Consider the following 15,325-nt stretch of genomic DNA (forward strand, 5'->3'; position numbering starts at 1 on the left):
AAGGGCCTAGAAGAGTTGATATCCTACTATGGTGAGCCATCAGAAATACAACCAGATAATGGCTCACACTTTGCAGGCCAACAGGTGTAGCAATGGGCTACAGACAATGGGATACACTGGATGTTTCACTATTACCATCAAGCAGTGGGCCTTGTGGAACAAATGAATGGGTTATTAAAATGGAAAATTAAATTACTGATGCCTAGTCATACATTACAGGGGTGGCTCAGAGCTGTCACAGGCATTATATAATTTGAACTATCGGCCTCTGAAAGGAGGGACACCCGTGAGTAGAATGTTCCAAGAGGGTGGCCAGTTACATCCTCCGAATAAACCTACAATGTCCGACGACCTTCATACGGGGGAAAATTGTGGGTACACCACCCACTGCACCTGCCTAAGCCTGGTGAGATACTTGCCCATGGACAAGATGATACCTATTGGACATTGTTGGCAGGGCAGGAGGTACCAGAATGTATAGACCGAGGGAAATTAACAAAAAGAGAGTGAAGTTTCGATGACCGTAAACTGATAAGATATGATTTCTTCACAGAACCATGCAAATTTATTATGGACGGATGCTTCTGTGGACAATTCATCAGTTGGTAGCTGCTTAATCTAATCTCACGAGAAAGGCCACTATGGTCATTAATTTGATGATATACCCTATTGTTGTTTCATTCATATTGATGACAGTTATTTTCATTGTAGCTTTAATTTTTTGTTGTAGATTATATACTCTAATTAAACATTCTTGTGCGGCTATTACTGATTTGCTTCGGCCTTTGCAATTGTAACATGTGTTGTCAAAAATCAGCAGGGGTGGAATGTATAGGATGGGCTGAAGGGCTAGAAGTTAATGATGATATTCGACAGCTGCATGAGAAAATAGATTGTACAGGATGGGAAAGTAGGCTGGGACAGTTTAGAATAATTCTGAACAAGCTACATGACCTTGAATGAGTCCTGTGAACATTTCTTTACGAGCCGAAGATGACACCTGCACTTGTTTTCCCACCCTGTATTTTCTGTACCAGGCAGCAGTTTTGTCTTGCTGTATCTGCTTTTTTTCTGCTCGCTGTTTGTCACACTGAAAAAGAGAGAGAGACTTTTGTTCCAGGCTGCACTGCTGCTGCTGGATTTCGCTTCAGCTCGGAATCGTGAACAATGCCATGAACGAACCTAAACCTCCAGGCCAGCCATTGACTGAGGGGCCCCGACAGGCAGAAAAACATGAGACTTGTTGCTTTTTCTGGAAAGGCATGAGACCTGTTGTTTTTTTCCCCTTCTTTTCTTTTCCATTTATTATTCCCACTACAATCATTTATTATTGTCATAATCATTTATTATATCTTAATAAACATTCACATTTAAGCAAATTGCCATTGTTGAGCCTTCTCTCAATTATACTTACCCAAATTTGAAAAGAACCGCTTGGATACCGCTTGGATCCAAGACAACAACAGTTATCTGAATTTGAAATAATTTTGAGCTATGAAATTATTCAAGGAATTTAGCATATAATTTTGGAAAACTGTGACACCTAAGAAGAATGAACATGCAAGAGACGTTCATACCTGGAAATAAATAGAAATGTTTGATTTTTATTTTAAAAATATAGTAGAAATATTTTGTTGGACAGTGAACGTTCTCTAAGACTCTTGAATGAGAATCGGCAAAGATGTAGCAAAACTTTGCCAGTGATGTTTGATATGATCAGTCAAAGGCCATGAACAAAAGGGTCTTTAGAACAATTGCAAATAAATTTCATGGGATCCTCCCACCAAATCAGGAAAAGATTTTTGTTTAGTCATTATTGACCAATTTAAGGTTCATGGGCCCCAACCCACAGAAAACCGTTTAACCACTGTTGCTTGAATGATGGGAGAAGAGGCCATTACAAGACCCCTCAGTAGTCGATACTGGAAGAGGTCAAAATGAAGCCATGTGGTCAGCAACAGATTTCGCAGATGCTCAAATGTCTGAAGAAAAGATAAAAGACGTTTATGGGAGAGATTTCAGAAAGCCAAGTTTAAAACGCAATTTGTTTTAGGAAGATTGAGAATACCATTACAGATTGAGTTGGATGAGGGAATGTACTTTACAGGATCAAATTTATAAGTTACTGGGCACGAAACAAAATTTTTCTTCACTTGCCATCTGTAGAGCTCAGGCATGGTAGAGCAAAGGAAGAGACATTAAACAGATGGATAGCTAAAGCCATCTAGGAGACACATCTACTGCCTAGCATCCTAATGGGTCTCAGGGCAACACCAAGTAATGCAAGTGGATTAACTCCAAATGAGTTAATGACAGGTAGGGAAATGAGACTGCTCGGGAATGTTGTGACTGGTAATGAAGAAGTATGACCCATAAGAGAGACAGTTGTAATAAAATTGAGAGGTGTGCAAGCAGTGGAACAACCCAAGGTACCCATTGTAGAGATAAGGTCATGGTACAGATTGAACTGGAGAAACTATGATATATTGCAAAGTGGATAGGTCGTTATGAAGGGATCATAATTAGTGATATATGCACCTTTATAGACACGAAATAAAAAGATAATTGGAATCATTTGTCACAGATAAAACACTTTTATAATCTGATTTTTTTTTTCTAGAATTAATCATGATCAACTGGTGATGACTGGGAGGTTATTTGCTTGAAACAGGAGCTCCCAGGAGAAAAAAACTGAACTCACATTCTAGCCATCAAATAGTGACAGGGGTGTATCCCTGTGTCCTAAACAAGGGCACTGGCAACCAAAACACAACACCACCTGCCATAGCAACTTTATCTATGAGTAAGGGAAAGACCTTGAAATGACAAATAACCAACCATCTTATCTAGCTCTAAGTCCAGGACAAAAAAATTGCCCAGTGTTGGTAAAGGATGATAAAACTGATATGATAATGTACAACAATGAACTAGCACATGGCATTTTAGACATTCTCAATATTAGTTTGCCTGGATGCTGTTTCATTTAGACCTAAGATTTGAAGTCAGATTTGTTAAAGAAAAGTGACAACACAGGCAGCTAGTGGCTGCATTCCCACTTCAGGGAAAGGACCGACTGAAACACAGTCTGGTCAATGATGTTGTAAAAGAGGCCTCATTAGTAAATTTGATTGGTTTGGTAACATGGACCAAAAGGTTCAAACTTCACATTTTTAAGTTCAGAAACTTCTAGAAAAGGGACAAGGGAGCCAGGGAAGATAGCTTAGTATGGACCAAGAACTGACACAGGTAATTAAAGTTTGGCCACTGTACTAGGAATTATGTATGGATCAATAATAAATTGATTGATGTATAGCAAAAATATAACATGATTCGGTCAGGAATGATGTTTGCAGCCCCTATGGATTATGGATGCTTGAGAAAACCTGGGATAAATGCATGAGGTGAGGTACACCCATGGATGACCAATGGATGGCACCAGTTTAACCTGACATGGTACAGGAACATGGCCTGAAAGGCTATCATTCAAGGGATTAATAGAGGTTATACCAGGATCAATACACTTTAAGACATTTGACAGGATACAGCATGTCAGTGAAATGAGGGGAGATAATTACGTAGCATACCCTACCATACTATCACTTGCTGTAGAGGTATGAGGTAACATGGTAAGCACCACTTTAGGTAGACGTAGTGTACAAGCCTCTCCGGTATTGTGTTAACATCTACTATGAGTCAGAAGAATCAAATTATGGTTTAGTGGTAAAACCAACTATATAATGGAAGCTATGTGGGCTGGACTGGTACCAATTCAAATTACATATCTGGGTACAGGGAGATGCATTCCCATGTTACAAAAGGAGAACTGTCATGACTGACTGGGGTTGTGCATTGGAAATTAAGGCCACTATTCCCAGAGTTGGAAAGATGTTAAAGATTTTTAAAAGTATGTAGGATTCCCCTATTCACCTGTCTTTTAGAGCCAGATTGACAAAAAGCATGAATCAAGTTTCTGTACTTAGCAAAAATTACTATTTATTATAAATATATCCTAGGCTGTTAAGTGAGGCAAGGAAAGAAATAGCAGGGTGCTGGCAATGATGTTCAATTCCTCTCTGGCCACAGGAGTGATGCCAGAGGACTGGAGGGCAGCCAAAGTGGTACCGTTATTCATGAAGTGAGGAAGGGATGTGTTTCAGTCGGCCCTTTCCCTGAAATGGGAATGCAGCCACTGGCTGCCTGTGTTGTCACTTTTCTTTAACAACCAAGATATTACTGGCAAGTCAGTCCACCTCAGTGGCGGAAAAACTATTGGAAGAAATTCAGAGGGCCAGAATTAATCTGCACTTGGAGAGACAGGGATTAATCAAGAACAGTCAATATGGTTTTGCTGAGGGGAGGCCATTCTGATGACTTTGAATTTTTCAAAGAAGTGAGCAGTTGATGAGGGCAACATATTTAATGCTTGACTTGAGTGAGGCTTTTGATAAGGGCTCGCATAGGAGACTGACAATGAATGTAAGAGCCCCTGGGATCCAAGGAAATTTGGCTAACTGGATTCACAATTGCCAGAGTGGCTGGAAGCAGAGGCTGATGATTGAGGGAAATGTGTCCTGTGGGGATCCACAGGAATCGGTGTTGGGGCGTTTGCTTTTTGTGGTATACTTAAATAATTTAGACTTGGTATGCTGGCCTTTATTGGTCTGTGCACTGAGTATAGGATTTGGGATGTCATGTTGCAGTTATACAGAAATACTGGTTAGGCCACTTTTGGAATACTGCATTCAATTCTGGTCGCCCTGTTACAGGAAAGATGTTGTGAAACTTGAAAGGGTGCAGAAAAGATTTACAAAGATGTTGCTGGGGTTGGAGAACTTGAGCTACAGGGATAGGCTGAGGAGGCTGGAGCTATTTTCCCTGGAGCATTGGAGGCTGAAGGTTGATCTTATAAATTATAAAATCTTTATAATTATAATGATTTATAAAATCATGAGGGGCATGGATAGGGTAAATAACCAAGATCTTTTTCTCAGTTTAGGGGAGTCCAAAACTAGATGGCATAGGCTTAAAATGAGAGGGGAAAGATATAAAAGGGACCTAACTGGCATCCTTTTTCATGCAGATGGTAGTGCATGTATAGAATGAGCTGCCAGAGGGAGTGGTGGAGGCAGGTACAATTACAACATTTAAAAGGCATCTGCATGGGTATATGACCAGGAAGGGTTTAGAAGAATACGGGCCAAATGCTAGCAAATGGGGCTAGATTAATTTAGGATATCTGGTCGGCATGGCCAAGTTGGACTGAAGTTGTTTCCGTGTTGTACAACTCTATGACTATGACTTGAAACTGGAACAGCTGCTCAGTAAGTTCACGGATGGTATAAAATTTGATGGGGTGGTAGTTTACAGGAGGATATAGACAGGAAGGTCAAATGAGTTGATTAGTGACAAATGGAATTCAATCCAGATAAGTTTGAGGGGATGCACTTGGGCAGGATAAATAAGGCACGGGATTACAGGATTAACATTGAGCCTTGGGAAGCACCAAGAATCAGAGGGGCCTTGGTGTGCATGCCCCCTGTTTCTTTAAGGTACTGGGACAGGTAGATAAAGTGGTTAAAGTGGCAAATGGAATTCTTGCATTTATGAACTGAGGCAGAGAGTTTAAGAGCAGGAAGGTTATGCTGGAATTGAATATTGGTTAGACCACAGCTCGAACTTGTGCGCAGTTCTGGAATTCACATTATAGGAGGGATGTGATTGCACTGGAGAGGGAGCAGAGGAGACTTATCAGGATATTGCCTGGAATAGAGAGTTTTAGTTATGACGAGAAATTGGACAGACAGGGATTATTTGCCTTGGAATAGAGGAGACTGAGCAGGGACATGACTGAGATGAACAAAATTATGAAGGGCATAGATAGAGCAGACAGGAAGGGACTTTTTCTCTTGGTGGAGCAATCAATCACCAAGTGGTACAAATTTAAGAGGCAGGTGGTTTAGAGCGCATGTGAGGAAGAATGTAAATAAACAATTATAAACTGTCAACATATAACTCTACTTGTTAAAACTCTCCCTTAACGCTACCCTAAACATATGTACAGACAGATACAAAAAGAAATGGGTGTTAAGGGTGAAGAGAAAGACTAGGAAGGCAGTTAAGTGGTTTCTGTCCACAGGATTTGCTGAGATGATTCTTTTACCAATTAGATGTGCATGTTGAGAGAACCTGGATAAGCAGTGAGATTGACTGCCAGAATGGGCGGTACGGTGGCTCAGTGGTTAGCATTGCTGCCTCACAGCATCAGGGACCCGGGTTTGATTCCACCCTCGGGCGACTGTCTGTGTGGAGTTTGCACATTCTCCGTGTGTCTGCGTGGGTTTCCTCCTGGTGCTCTGGTTTCCTCCCACAGTCCAAATTTATGCAGGCTAGGTAGATTGGCCATGCTAAATTGCCCATAGTGTTCAGGGATGTGTAGATTAGATGGATGGGTCTGGATGGGATACCTCGAGGGTCGGTGTGGACTTGTTGGGCCGAAGTGCCCGTTTCCACACTGTAGTGATTCTACGAGTTCTTCTACGAGAATGCTGCTTGCTGATCTTCCTTCTCCAGATGCTTTCACTTGTTTACAGGAGAGACAATGTGCCTGGTTCACACTTTTAAAAGGTATCTGACTTATTAATAAAAGTCACAGTTTATAGCAACTGATGAGGGAAATTAAACTATCTTCAGGCTTGAGAAATTCTTTACTCCAGACCAAAATCAGATCCTTCCCTTCCAGAAGTCTGATGGCTTCTGCCCTGAACATTAGACTCCTAAAGTGTTCAGCTATTTGGGAGACAATCATATAGCTGTTGATTGATAACTGGCTAGCATTTCACAGTCCGATCAACCACTTATTGCGAGTCAAATCTTCATTTGTGCACAGCTCGGTAGCTCCACTTTGTCTGTAACTAGGCTTCCCCACTACTTGAAGCAACAACTTTGTAAACAGCACTTAGAAATAGCTGTCGGGAAACTTGCTTTTAAAAATATGAAACAGTCCTTCAACAATCCTTGACTTTTAAAATAGTTTTCTTCCCACTTCAGTCCACAATGTAAAGTACAGAGCAATAAAGCTCAGTCTTTACAGCACCAATATGAGAACAATATTAACCAGTCATGTGGTGTGTTTCTACCGAAAAGTATTGGCTTGGATCAGAAAATTGGTGGAAATCTATGGGGAAACAGTTAACTACAGGTGAAGGAAGACATCAGGGAAAACCTTGCACTTAGTCTGAGCCCATTTTCCTATGTAATCCCACTGTTGCTTGAAAACCTTACAGCAGAGGTCTCTAATTTTTAAGCACAAGATCACTTTTTGAATTTAAATGCAACCCAAGATCTACCCTAAAATAAATATAGAATAAACAGTTTATTTTACAGCTACATATATCTAAAACCAAATTTATATAAATGTTCATTTGTCATCTACTTACCAAGTCTCAGTGTGACACCTGTGACAGGACATTACCTGAAAGTGTCCTGAAGTCTGAGTTGTAGTTTGAGACTGATAGTTGCACACAGTCCATCATCATATGGGTATCAAGTGAGGTAGGTGAGATACTTGGATTTATTTTCGTTTGGGAGACTGCTGTCTCACAAAGGTAAGTGGTTTCAAAGCAAGCTTTTACTTTAAAAACACAAGATGATAGGAATAGATATTTATCTATGTCCCCACAAATCGCTGTCTGATGAAATCTCACTTTCAGCTCAATATCATTTTGTACATTAATTATCTCCATATCAACTCCACTGCCACGTAAATGAAAGAATCTGGTAGATTGGCTATAAATTCTACCTATATCTACTTGAAAGAATGAATTTGAGACAAACATGACAATTTGTTTCATCTTACTTAATGCCTGTAATCCTATGTTGAATTCCCCTGCTAACTTCCTGAGGTGTGCATTTTTCTGATTGGAACCATTTTTCTTTGTTTTTTTAAATTGTATTTTCTCCATACACGTGTGTGTTTTTGCATTTTTTTTTTAATTGGGAGGACCACAGAATCAGTTTGAACTTAAATGCATTCAAAGCACTGATCAGATACGCCAAGTCCCCTTCAGTTCACAGTCTGCTTCTTCAGTTTTGACGTTATGACATTAAGGTATTTGAAATCAAGCAACTACACATTGTCTGACAGCTCACTGCACACTTCATTCCTTGATTTAAGAAAATTGGTGATTTTAGGCATTGAATCTAAAAGTTTTTGCAATACCTTCCTTCAACTTAACCAACTTGCACCAGCATGGAAGATTAGTTCACAGTAGGCAGCAGTGAGTTCATCAAATAAGGATTTAAACAAGCAGTGTTGAAGAGATCTTGCTTGAATTGAGTTTGCAATCTTAAATGTTTCACAAAATTTTACTTGTTAATGCTTGCTGGGGGATTGTACAGTGGTAAAATAGTGACAATAAAGGGGAAATCAGGATCATTTCTGCAAAATGCAATAAAGCTCACAACTGTATTAAGTGTGGCTGGTACACCATCAGTTGTAAGGTAAACCAGTTTCTTGTTTTCAACGTTTCTCTCAAGCACGTACCTTTTGAATTTGATGTAGATATCTTCACTCTCTGTTCTCTCCTTAAGAGGGAAAAAGGAGGAGAAGATCCTCTTTAGTTGTCATGTCATTAAAAACCATGCATGCAAAAATAATCAGCTTGGCTGTGCCGGTCATGCCTATGGGTTTATCAATCTGCAGTGAGAACCATTCACAATCCTTCAAGTCTCCCAGAGCTGCTGAAAGATGTAGTCAGGCAAAGATTCTACATGCCTTGCTACTGTGGAGGCACAAGTGACATTCTTTGCCATTGTTTGTCTTCTTTGTTGCTAAAATCTTTGAATAAAGAATCAGTGGTGGCAGTTATTGCTATGAGACAGTCGGTTAGCTCAGTTGGCTTGTTTGCCATGCAGAGTGATGCCAAAGCCATGGGTTCAATTCCTGATCTGGCTGCGATTACCATGAAGGATTCTTCTTCTCATCCTCTCCCCCTCTCCTGATGCATGGTGACCATTAGGTTAAACCTCCACTAGATGTCTCTTTCTATCTCTGATGATAAGGTAGACCTATGGTTCAGTGACTTAACTGCCTCTTAAATGACTTAGCTATCTGCAAATCATTTCTGGAGTTTTATCAGATGGAGAAAATGCGAAATGATGTTTTGGTGCTGCTGGTTTAGGAAAAATAATTACCACTGAGCTTTCAAAACAGCCTTCAGCTCGTCATCTTCCTTTGTCTGATGCCAGTTTTTCCTTGTAAAACAATCTTTGAATTCACTCAGCATTGTTATGAGGTTTCATTCAAAATATCCCTTTTTATATTACTGCTTCACCTTGTAATTTCTGACATCACTCTGTCATTGGTCATGCTGCACATAGGCCTCTGGATCCATGCCTCTTGACTATTCCGATTGTTGTTGGCTGTTTGAGTGTAGAGACACAGGAGATCACTTATTTGCAATGTGTTTCCTGGGCTCCTGGTTGGCTTGCACTATCCAGGTGTTGAATGTGGAGCGCACCAGCATTCCTCCTAATCTTTCTTCATCCTGCATGGAGCTCTTAGGCAAGCAGTGAAGAAAAAAATCTGCCAGTTTACACAGACTAGTTAAAGGAGTGGGACTAGCTCAGTTATTCTTGCAGAAAGTCCATATGGACATGATGGGCTGAATAGTGTTTCTAGTTGTATAATATACTTGCTTCACGCATCAGTTCCTAGTATATTTCTTAATCATTTGTTTGCATTGCTACCAGAAAACTTACTTTACTCCACAATGATACTCCACCTGGACCAAAATGAAACCGATGCAACAAGCTGGCAAAACCTGTTAAAAATATGCACTTTTCTCTAGCTACACAGTGTCCAGAAGTGGAACTCATGCAGTGGCATGACAACTGATATGCACACCGTGAGAAAATGCAGGCGGTGGTGAGATCAACTGTTAGAGATGTGCATTTTGAGGAAACGTGGATAAGCAGTGAGATTGGCTGTCAGAATGGGCAGCACGATGGCTCAGTGGCCATCACTGCTGCCTCACAGCACTAGGGACCCGGGTTCACTTCCACCCTCGGGCAACTGTCTGTATGGAGTTTGCACATTCTCCCTGTGTCTGCGTGGGTTTCCTCTGGGTGCTCCAGTTTCCTCCCACAGTCCAAAGATGTGCAAGCTAGGTGGACTGGCCATGCTAAATTGCCTGTAGTGTTCAGGGATGTGTAGATTAGGTGTGATATAGGGGATGGATCTGGGTGGGATGCTCGGAGGGTCGGTGTGGACTTGTTGGGCGGAAGTGCCTGTTTCAACACTGTAGGGATTCTGTGCAAAAAAAAAAACTCCAACCAACCAATCAATTACAAGCTATATGTTGGAGACCACAACTTCACAGGTATTCAAATTGAGGCCCTGTGAATGCATGGATCTTATTACACTCTGCAGAAACAAGCTAGGTCACTGGCTGACGATGTCAGACAGGTAGACTCTATGCACTCAACAGAATTTTTAAAATATGACAGGCAACCTTATTGAAACCACCACTTGGTGGGAGGATCTGTGAAACTGGGGATCAATAATGCAGGACCATTTTTCATGTTTTGGTTATTGCTCAATTGGTATTGGTTCTATACTTAATATACATGGTTCACTACTCCAGAAGAACACACAAAAGATGGCAAAGAATAAGGATTCAGAGAATGTGTGGCCAAAAAGTATGAAGTAAGAGCACCGTAGTGCTGTGTCAACCTGTTCAGATGTTACAATCAAGTACCTTTACCACCTTAAGCTTGAAACCTGGCCAGTATGTATCGATGGCCGAGCATGAAAAGAAAGGCATTACCAGTAAGTTAACTACCTTGGGGTAGGCCAACGGCGAAAGGATGTGATCTGAAGGGTTTGAATTATTTTCAGTTAGTTAAAGGTTAAACTTTCAGTCAAAAATGTTTTCAGTAAAAACAAATGGGACAAAGCTGAAGAATCACAGAAGTACCATACATTTATGCCTTTGTTCATAAATGCAAATAAGATACATCTTATATCTTCCCATCTTCAAAGATTTGTGTGTACACTGCCAGTTCTTCCACCTAATTTAAATTGCATAATTTACTTAATGATGTTTCTCCACATCTTTCTATCAAACACATCATTCATACTTCATAGCATTAAATTACATTTTCACATTTAATAGCTTATGCCCTCCTGAAGACTATTACTATCATTATCTCTGAGGCCACAGCTGGCTTTGATGAATGTAAAAGATCTATTGCTCTATTTCAACAAAGAAATAGGGAACCTGGTCATGTGGCAAATATTCATCCCTCAATCAACATCACAAAAAAATGGATTATCTGGACATTATCATATTGCCATGTCATGACCCACCTGGGAAAGAGCACTGTTATCTGACTCCATCACTCTGTGAGGTCATCCCAAAAGTTAAAGATTTCATCAAATTATTCTGAAAGTATCCAAGTTAATAGAAAACACCGACCAGGTTCTTGCGCTCAACAAAAACAACTACTTATTACAAAGACATAAGGTCTAAGCACAGTCAAACAAAAATATGAATAATCAACATTTAACTTCACTAGCTGAAATTCTAACCCCCTCTTAAAATGCAACACACATATGCAGAGAGACAGAGAGAAAGTTGTGGCACTTAACTCTGGTAGAGCAGAGGCTGTCATTGGCATTCCCCCAGACAGCTGAGACCACACTGACCTGGATGTCAACTTTGGCCCAGGCTGGCAGGATCTAGTGTTGTGGCCTCCACCGCCAGTCCTCAGGGAAGATCGTAGCTGTCCTCTGCACAACATCATCCACAGACCCTCCATATTCTTGTCCACAAAGCAAGGTGACAATGTCCTCTTCTCTGTGGCAGACACAGAGAAATAAGCGAACATGGAAGCTTTGGTGGAAGAAAAAGTACAATTGAATAAGACCAGTCCTCAGAATTACATGAGGCTTCTCTTCCGAATCCTTCAGATCCACAGTGTCCTCATTTCCAGATTCTTTCAGACTTTTGCTGAAGACACAGGGCAGTTTTGGTTAGAAGCAAAAGCTTCCCTGGGTCCAAGTCCATCCTGCTGCAGAGGTATGTAATAACATCTCTGAACATATTGATTTTTTTTTGTGAGAGAGAATTGCTAGCTACCTTTCAGGTTTTGGTTACTTCACAGAAGACAGAGAGAGAGAGAGAGACACCTTGGACGGAATCTTATCATATTTTGGCTAAGTGTCAATTTTGTCAAGTTTCATGAAGCATTTATCTCTATGAAGCTTAGTTAGATTTCTCATCATATCATCCTAGACTTGCTCATTAACTAACTATTCCACTACTGCATCAACGCTTTTGTTTGATGCTAGCCTAATTCTACCATATTTCATACACAAAAGAACTCACTACTGCCAGGTTATTCTGGAATGCACCAGCATCCCTGGCATAAGCATCACCTTAAAAGGCCATTGTGCACACAGAAAAGCACTGTTAGTTAGAGCTGCTCTGCATGCTTTGTAGCATTTGTCCAAACCATGACAGAAAAGGATAAATTGGCAACTTGTTTTACAGACAGGAAACTGGAGGATCTTTTTTCTTATTCATTCATGCGATGCGAGTGTCGTTGGCTGGCCAACATTAGTTGTCGTCCTTAATTGCCCTTGAGAAGTTGGTGGTGAGCTGCCTTCTTGAACTGCTGCAGTCCACCTGCTGTGAGTTGACCCACAACACCAGTAGGGAGGGAATTCCAGGATTTTGACCCAGCGATAGAGAAGGAACCACGATATATTTCTAAGTGAGAATGGTGAGTGGCTTGGAGGAGAGCTTGCAGTTCCCACATACCTGTTGCCCTTGTCCTTCTAGATAAAAGTCTTCTTGGGTTAGGAAGGTGCTGTCTGAGGATCTTTGGAGAATTCCTGCAGTGCATCTTGTGGATAGTACACACTGCTGCTCCTGAGCATCCATGGTGGACGGAGTGGATGTTTGTGGATGTGGTGCCAGTCAAGCAGGCTGCTTTGTTCAGTATGGTGTCAACCTTCTTGCTCATTGTTGGAGCTGCACCCATCCAGGCAAGTGGGAGGATTGAATCACATTCCTGACTTGTGCCTTGTACATGAAGGACAGGCTTTGGGGAGTTAGGAGGTGAGTTAATCATTGTAGTATTCCTAGTCTCTGACCTGCACTTGGAGCCACTGTGTTTATATAGTGAATCCAGTTGAGTTTCTGGTCAATGGTATCCCCCAGAATGTTGAAAATGGGAGAATTCAGTATAGTAATACCATTGAATGTCAAGGGGCGGTGATTAGATTATCATAACCTGGTATTCGCATGGAGCGAATGTTACTTGCCACTTGTCAACCTCAGTCTGGATATTGTCCAGATCTTGTTGCATTTGAACATGGACTGTTTCAATATCTGAGAAATTGTGAATGGTGCTGACCACTGTGTAATCATTGGCAAACATCCCCACTTCTGACCTTATGATGAAGGAAAGGTCACGGACGAAGCAGCAGATGATGTTTGGGCTTAGGACACTACCCTGAGGAATACCTACAGAGATGCCCTGGAGCTGAGATGATTGACCTCCAACAACCATGACCATCTTCCTGTGTGCCAGGTATGACTCCAAACAGTGGAGAACTTTGCCCCTTGATACCCATTAATTCCAGTTTTGCTAGGGCTCCTTGATGCCACACTCGGTCAATGCAGCCATGATGTCAAGGGCTATCACTCTCACCTCACCTCTGGAATTCAGGTCCTTTACCGTGTTTGAATCAAGCCTGTGATGAGGTCAGGAGCTTAGTGATGCTAATGGAATCCAAACTGGGCGTCACTGAGCAGGTTATTGCTGAGCAGGTGCTGCTTGATTGTACTGTTGATGACACCTTCTATCACTTTACTGATGATCGAGAGTAGTCTGATGAGTCGGTAATTGGCCGGGTTGGATTTGTCCTGCTTTTTATGCACATGTCATACCTGGGCAATTTTCCACCTTGATAGGTAGATGCCAGAGTTGTAACTGTACTGGAACAGCTTGATGAGGGAGTGGCACGTTCTTGAGCACAAGTCTTCAGTACTATTGCTGGAATGTTGTCAGTGCCTTTAGTCTTTGCAGTATCCAGTGTCTCCAACCATTTCTTGATATCACATGGAGCGAATCGAATTGGCTGAAGACTGGTATCTGTAATGCTGGGGACCACTGGAGGAGGCCAAGTTAGATGATCCACTCAGCACTTCCAGCTGAAGATTGCTAAGAATGCTTCAGCCTTATCTTTTCCACTGATATGTTGGGCTCTTCCATGTTTGAGGATGGGGATATTTGTCGAGCCTCTTCCTCCAGTGAATTCTTAAATTATCCATCACCATTCACGACTGATATATCAGGACTGCAGAGCTTAGATTTGATCTGTTGGTTGTGAGACCACTTAGTTCAGTCTATCACTTGCTGCTTATGCTGTTTGGCATGCAAGTAGTCCTGTTTTGTAGCTTCACCAGCTTGACATCTCATTTTCAGGTATGTTTGGTGCTGCTCCTCGCACACACTCCTGCATTCTCCATTGAATCAGGATTGATTCTCTGGCTTGATGGTAATGGTTGAGTGTGGGATATGCTGGGCCATGAGGTTACATATTGTGCTGGAGTACAATTCTATTGCTGTTGATAGCACACAGCACCTTATGGATGCCCAGTCTTGAGCTGCTAGATCTGTTTAAAGTCTGTCCCATTTGGCACAGTGATAGTGCCAGATGGAGGTGAGGCTTCACCTCCACAAGGACTGTATGGTGGTTGCTCTTACTGATACTGTCATGGACAGATGCATTTGCAGTTGGCAGATTGGTAAGGTTGAGGTCAAGTATGTTTTTCCCTCATTGGCTCCCTCACCACCTGCCACTAACCCCAACGAGCAGCCAAGTCAATTAAGAATCAACCAGCTCGATCAATAATTCTGCTGTTGAGCCATTATTGGTGGTGGACATTGAAATCTCCCACTCAGAGTACATTTTGTGTCCTTGCCATCCTCAGTGCTTCCTCCAAGCGTAGTTCAATGTGGAGGAGTACTGATTCATCAGCCAAAGGCGGGTGGTACGTGGTAATCAGCTGGAGATTTCCTTGCCTATGTTTAAACTGAAGCCATAAGACTTCATGGAGTCCAGCATCAAAGTTGACGACTCCATCCCGATGGAATACTATTGTGCTGCCACTTCACTGGTTCTGTCCTCAAGTGGGACAAGACATATCTAGGGATGGTGATGGTAGTACCTGGGACTTCCCTCTAAGGTATGATTTCATGAGTATGACTATGTCAGGCTGTTGTTTGACTAGTCTGTGAGACAGCTCTCCCA

General features: G+C 41.6%; 1 protein-coding gene across 1 annotated transcript in view; it reads right to left on the reverse strand.

Annotated features, from left to right (window-relative positions):
• The window catches only part of LOC109915551 (Y+L amino acid transporter 2-like), a 98,051-nt gene that overhangs the window by 58,340 nt on the left and 24,386 nt on the right, over positions 1 to 15,325 (reverse strand). Inside the window, exon 3 of the mRNA XM_048605810.1 lies at positions 8,543 to 8,583. The gene's annotated coding sequence lies outside the window, so the exon portion shown is untranslated. The remainder of the gene's footprint in view (positions 1 to 8,542; positions 8,584 to 15,325) is intronic.

This window comes from Rhincodon typus, chromosome 15 (genome assembly GCF_021869965.1).
Source record: "Rhincodon typus isolate 14 chromosome 15, sRhiTyp1.1, whole genome shotgun sequence".
Lineage (NCBI taxonomy): Eukaryota > Metazoa > Chordata > Chondrichthyes > Orectolobiformes > Rhincodontidae > Rhincodon > Rhincodon typus.